The sequence below is a fragment of the Ammospiza nelsoni genome, chromosome 3 (assembly GCF_027579445.1).
Source record: "Ammospiza nelsoni isolate bAmmNel1 chromosome 3, bAmmNel1.pri, whole genome shotgun sequence".
Taxonomy (NCBI): Eukaryota; Metazoa; Chordata; class Aves; order Passeriformes; family Passerellidae; genus Ammospiza; species Ammospiza nelsoni.
This window is the reverse complement of record NC_080635.1, coordinates 43,019,554-43,026,409: the sequence shown is the minus strand read 5'-3', so window position 1 is coordinate 43,026,409 and position 6,856 is coordinate 43,019,554.

Here is a 6,856-nt window from a genome sequence, read left to right as displayed (position 1 = left end):
CCACAGTATTAGAATTAGTAAAGGGGTCAAATGGAAAGAGAGGAAATTTAGTATAGATATTAGGAAGAAATTGTTTACTGTGAGGGTGGTGAGATACTGCAACAGGTTACTCAGAGAAGTTCTGGATGCCCCATCCCTGGAAATGTTAAAGGCCAGTTGGGATGCAGCTCTGATCCAGTGGGAGGTGTCTCTGCCTGTTGCAGGGGGGGTGGGACTAGATGGTCTTTAAGGTCCCTTCTTACCCCTTTAACGTTACTATTTTTTTTTAATATCACTGCTCAAGGTGCAAACAATTTACCAAACAATCTCCTGCCCCAAACCTGATTTAAGAAAAAGAAACCAAGTCATAACTTTCCTGAGGCCACACAGTACCTGCAGCCAGAGCAGGGAACTGACTGTCCTGTTTTCCCCACCAGAGTGCCCAGTATAGGGATACCTGTACTTTAAAATTTTGGGTCAAACTTACGTATAAATTAGTTAACATCATTTTGTGAGACTAGGTTTGCCACAGTGGTTTGAACAATCACGCTTTCAAGTCTACAAATGAGTAAAATTGTATTAAAAGATAACAGGAAAACATAAACAGGCTTTTACTACTGCAAATGATATAGCCAAGTTCCCAGTATTTAGGGAAATCAAGGGGTTAGCACACCCAGCAACAGTGCTGAAGAATGAAGCCTCCTCCTGGGAAAAGCACCTTAGCAGTTTCCCGTGATATTTGAGTGAATTAGCATAGACCTCCCTTGATACTTGAGTGAATTCTCATAAACCGTCCTCGCGGGAGGCGTGCAGTGCAAGGGCAGTAGCTCCACAGCCTCACCCCTGTACCTGGGTTTCCTCCTTTCCCTCACCCAGCCTTCCTGCCCTCCATAATGCTGCTCTCAGGCCCTGCTAGGAGGGCATGGTGTATGTACTGTGTATTAAATCACAGAATGGGTCATGCTGAAAAGGACCATGGACGGTCATCTGGTCCAGTCTCCCTGCTCAAGTAGGATCATTCTAGAGCACCTGGCACAGGGTTGCGTCCAGATGATTCTTTAACATCTCCAGAGAGGGAGACCCCACAACCTGTCTGGACAATCTATTCCCGTGTATCAGAATCTGCCCACTGCCTCACGCTTGGCACCACCGAGAAGAGCCTGGCTAAATCCTCTTCACACCACCTTTAGCTATTTACACACATGAATGCGGCCCCCTCTCAGTGGTGTTTTGAGCCGCAATCCCGTAGCCATTTCCCGGCGCTCGGGGGCCCTCACGGCCGCCCGGCCGGTGTTACCGCGGCGCGCCGGGCGCGGAGGCCGCCAGGGGGCAGGGCCCGGCCTGCGCGGGGCGCCTGTGGGCGCCGCTTCCCGCGCCGAGCTCCCGGGGGCCGGCCGAGCCGCCCTCCCTGTGAGGGGCGGTGGGGGTTGTGTGCAGCCTAGGCTGCGCTATCCCCATGCCCAGGTTTAGGGCGATTTGTTTTTTTTTTTTTTTTTTAGTAATTCTCTCCCGTTGGAAAAGGCAGTGCAGCGCGTGGCCGCTTCCCGCGGGCCAGGAGAGGGCCCGGGCGGTGCCTTTTCGCGGGATTGTCCCGACCGAACTCGCGTTTCCCAAACAGAGGGGCGGAATCAATCGGTTTGACCTCTGCGATCATCAGGTCCAACCTACGACCAAACATCACCCTGTCAATTAGACCATGTGTCACATCCAGTCGTTCCTTAAACACCTCCAGGGACAGTGACTCCACCGCCTCCCTGGGCAGCCCATTCCAGTGTCTAATCACCCTTTCTGTGAAGAAATTCCTCCTAGTGTCCAACTTTAAACCTCCCGTGGCACAGCTGAAGACTGTGTCCTCTTGTCCTGTCGCTGACTTCCTGGGAGAAGAAGCCATCTCCCACCTGGCTATACCTTCCTTGCAGGTGGTTGTAGAGGGCAATAAGGTCACCCCTGAGCCTCCCGTAGGCTAAACAACCTAGTTTTGGAAAACTACTGGTGTAGTTTTAGGGCAACGCTACACAAGGCTGTTAAAGGGAGAAACACTCAGTGCATTTTAGTGAGAGGGTTGGTGAACTGACCCTTCTGTGGCCTGAGGAGCCTCACGCCACTGCAGGCTGTGTGCCATGATGTTCCCCAGCACTGCGTCCCCCACACCTGCCGGGTGGCTGCCCTCATCTCGGGGGGCTGGGGATTAAATGGGGTCTGGGACACAGGAGAGAGCAAACTTCAAACCTGGGTGTGATGCCAAGGGCCAGGGCCTTGCCAGACCTGCCGCAGCACTGGCCCATATGGGGTGCTGGAAGGTGCAGAGGGGAAACCCAGTGAATGCAGGGGAGGATACAGGTGAAAGCACCACAAGATGGGCACACCCTTCTTGTTTGTGTCTTGCAGTGAAGCTTCAGGTGCTGTTAAACCTGTACTGTCCCCAGGTTATCTGACTGAGTGCACTAAAGCTGATGGGGTTAGATGTTGTAGATTAAACTGCAAACATTAAATTTCTATTTAGTTATTGCATGTTACTGAAATAGTTTTGTAGCCTCTGCATCTTCAGGGAGAGAAAAACAGGCACTTCGGGACAAAAGTTTTTGCATTGAGTGAAGCAATCAATACAAAAGCAACAGAGCATTGAAATCCCATCATACATGTTGTTTCCAAGAGCCGTTTAAAGGAAAATGAAACATTTCCATTGTGAAATTAAACCTGAATGAAGCATGCAGTTCCCAGTGTACCTGAGCAGTGAGGTGTGCAAGGTGGGGCTCTGGCATCTCTGCATGTAAATGTCACTAAAATTGTGTGTGATCTCTCTGTGCAGTAAAACTATCCATGGAGACACAAACAGTCCTTCAGAAAGGCAGGTTCTCAGCATGTTTATCCTATGCTGGTTGCAGGATGAGGGCTGTCGGAAAACCCAGGACGTTTTCTCTTGAGAGACTTTGGGGAAGTGAAACTTATGGTTAAATAATTTTAAAAAGAAAAGAGAAAGCCAAGCACTTCCTACCTCCTGCACGTCAAGGAGATCTGCCTAGCAAAGGCACCAGAAAGTTTAGGTGCAGCACAGCTTTATAGTCCTGTTTGGTTTAGGCTTTATTTCTGAGTTAAATAATAATATATAAACACACAATCACCTCCAAACTCACAGATGGTTCCACAGTCATCCTAAAAGGTCATGAAATATTTGCACTAGTGGAGTGGAGTTGCCAGGGGGGAAGAGAGTGCCTAAAATTCTGGCTATTCTTTTCCAGTCTGTTAACCACATGCAGATTGCTCTGCTATTGCCTTAAGCAAAAATGGCAAAAAGCAGCAGCAGTCCTGCACATGTCTCCAGCTAAGCTAGTCACCAATTAAAAAAAAAAAAAAAAGCTGTGCAAACATGCCTTGTTTCAACTGCAGTAATGGGCTGAAGTTGTGACGTGTTACCCTAAAATACTCCAAAGTGACACGTGCACTCACGACTCCAGTCCCTGGGAGCGAGTGTTTAGGGCTTGGCAGATTCCTGCTGTTGAAGTACATGCAGGTCCGGAAGGATCTGTGCTAGTTCTAAAGGGCAGCTTGTCAGTACATGAGTTTTGTTGTGCTTTTCTGGATGCCAGACAAATGGCCATTCTCCACATGCAGTTGGCACTAGTTTGTCTGGAGTTGTCTTACAGCATGACCCCAGTTTATCACTGCAGCGGCACACAGCAGCTTCTGCCCTTATTTGCCCCGTCCCTCTCCATGAACTACAAAGCACCAGTGGCTGTTGCAAAGCCAGGCACAGGTAGTGTCACTGCTGTCCAGAGAACAAGGAACACCTGGCAGGAGTGGTTTGTTATCTAGCAGCCTTTCTCCCCTTAGTGTCCACCTACCTCAGTTCCTACCAGGAACTTCCCAAGATTCATGTGCAATCCAGCCTTCGGATATTTCAGTGGGGTATTGCTGTATCTACGACTAGAGCTACGACACTCACTGCTGTTTAGGTAGCCCACTTGCCTAAGTGTAAAAATGGAGTCTGATCTGGCAGCTGCCAAATTATGCGTAGGGGGTTCAAGATAGCCCTGAATATCCCAAGATCCCAAAGAATATCCCAAGATCAAAGGTTTCTTTCAGATAGAAACAGGCAATTCAGTCTGCTACAGCCTACCTCTGTTAAATAATTTTAAGCCACAGGAAAACCAAACAAAACAATAAAAAAGTAAATAAAAATCAAACAAACAAAATAACAACAAACAAGAAATACCCCAACCCAAATCCCAGGCTTGATATTTACAGGCCATTTACAAGGAATGCAGGGTGATAATTTCAATTAGCTGCCTGACCAGACCAGCCCCACTGCTGCCCTACTAGGGCTGCTGGAGTAAGTGCTGATGCATGATGTGTGGCAGTGAACAGGAGCATCGCTACTCTGTTGGGGAAAGGAGTGATAGCAAAGAAATAGAACTGGATACCATCACGATCCTTGTCTTGTGCCCTAACACTCATAGCTCCTGAGCTGCCTCCCTTGCCATTCTCCAGAGCTGGGATAGCGATTCCAGCAGACCTCCTCCCTTTGGCAGCCCGGTAGAGGGATTAGGATGGAGTTACTTCCTCCTGTTCTCAGGCAGTGTCAGAGGAGCACTGCCCATGTGCTTGTACAGCACTAAACACTATAAAGCCCTGCTGTTAGCTGATCTCCCATCTGTATATGCTAAAATATTGTTATCAGGCTTGTCATAAACAGAAGACCACAACGTCAATGAAGATCACAAGTGTGTGCAAAGAAGACAATTTTATCCTAAAAGGAACTGGACTAGGCAGGAAGTCAGGGCTACTGATAAAGTAGGCTTCTGAAATTGTCTCTTTCCTCCCCTAACCCTCAGCTTAATGCAAGAGTAACGCTTGTAATAGCAAGTTATAGAAATAACTTCTACAGCTACTTGTCTCGAGAGACTGCTTCTTCAGGATAACACACAGTAGATAACACTTTGCCTTAAACCATGCACTTGGAATGTAGCACCTTCTCTGTTCACCTGCTGCTCAGTGCTGTTTTATAGCAGTGTCCATGAAACAGAAAGCCAGAGGTTTAAAATTGTTGCAAAAAATTACGAGTCCAGAGGAAAGGTTTTATTACTTCAAGTATTTTGTACTTGAAGTACACTGAGCAGGGTGAACGTTTTTATTTCAGTTTGGGCTCCTATCCAGTACTTTAAAAAAAACCAAACCCATAGCTGATGTGCAACATGCCAGGATAGTCTTTGGCAAGGGACATCCAGGCACTTAATTTTACTGTCACATCGGTCTCTTGTAGGGATACAGTTTTAGAGCCTGGCTCACCATGAGCAACTAGACACCACTCAGAAGAAAGGCCATTTCAGGACTTTTTTGAAGAACCCACAGAGCCCAGAGGTCTAACAAAAGGCAGCAAGTGTTGAAACAAGATTAGCAACATGGCCTGATGTCCTTTTTATTTTTCTTGGCAAACCCAAGGGACCTGTTAATGGAAATACCATTTCTGTAAAATGTTTTTAGACCTAAAAACACTTTTAAGAGACAATCTTTTCACAAAGTGACAAGAATGGGGAGGAATAGGATGAACTTTACCATTTTAGGAATTAAGACATTTAGACTGAACAGGGTGGCAGCACACTGCTTGGGAGATGCCTATGTTGAAAGTGAGAAGGGAAACTTTAGTCTAGACCTGTGAATAGGTGTAACAATTTATTAGAGCACATACCCTTTCCTTTCCTCAGTATTCAGTGACTAAGCATCAGGACTTTTACCGTAGCTTTGTCTATACCTGCTGTGGCCTGGACTACCTTACACTCTGGAAAGGGGTTTTGCTCTTCATTGTCTTTTTCAATTCAAGAGGTTAGGGAACAGAACAAAATTATCAGATAGCAAATGTCAAAATCAAGGAAATATTTTTACCCCCTCATAAAATCAAGGTGTAGAACTTCTTGCTGCAGCAAACTGTGGAAGAAGCTACAAGTATATAGATGATTAATAAAAGAGATGAGTCTATTTTAGATGAAACTAAGTGCATCAGCAGCTACATAGCATGCAGTGCCAGGGGTCTACTATAACAAACCCCAAACCCCAGCACACTTAACTGTGAGAAGACAGGATTCTGTAAACCAGGAAAGGACCGCTGTCTGTTTGTCCTCTGAGTGTCTCCTGACAGCCACTGGCTGGGACCATGCAGCACCCTGTGCCCTGGGCATCATCCAGGAGGCACATGAAGTAAAAGTTTTGCAAGGGAAGGAGAACCCAGTTACCTAGCTGAGAACTATGTTGCACATGGACACACAAACTGCAAGATCCTGCTATGATGTTTCTTAACATTTGAGTGCTTAACTATGTCAACTTAAGTGCTTTTGTGGTTTTTGGTATATATTTAGAATAGGAAGTGGTCCATGCAAGTACACTTATTTCTGAACTAGACAGCTAATAGAGACTACAGTCCAAATTTTGCTAGACTTTATGGTATTCCTTCCTTCCACTCATACTTTTCACCCAATTCTGCCTTAAAATTCAGCCTGTCAATCAACTGCAGACATTTTTCATAGTTTAGATTATTTCCTAGCTTCCTTCAAAGAGCACCAAAAACCCTCCACACAGTACACTGCTGCTTATATGTTTGAAGCATGTAAGTAATGATTGTTTTTCCAACAATTCAGGAATCACTTTTACATCTTTTAGCCTATGTGCATATAACAGGATTTGCTTCTGAAGTCTCGTTACCCTTGTCACTTCTACATGCAATACTTCAGAGCAACCCAAGTAGTAATAAGCCCAATTCTGCTGTAGAAGTAAGATGTTAAAGGGAAACTTTGTTTTCAGCCCATCTCACTCTTACTTCTGCCCCCTACTCTTTCCCCCTTCCTCCTCCCCTTCCCTTCCTCCCCCCTCCCCTTTTGGTTGTTTG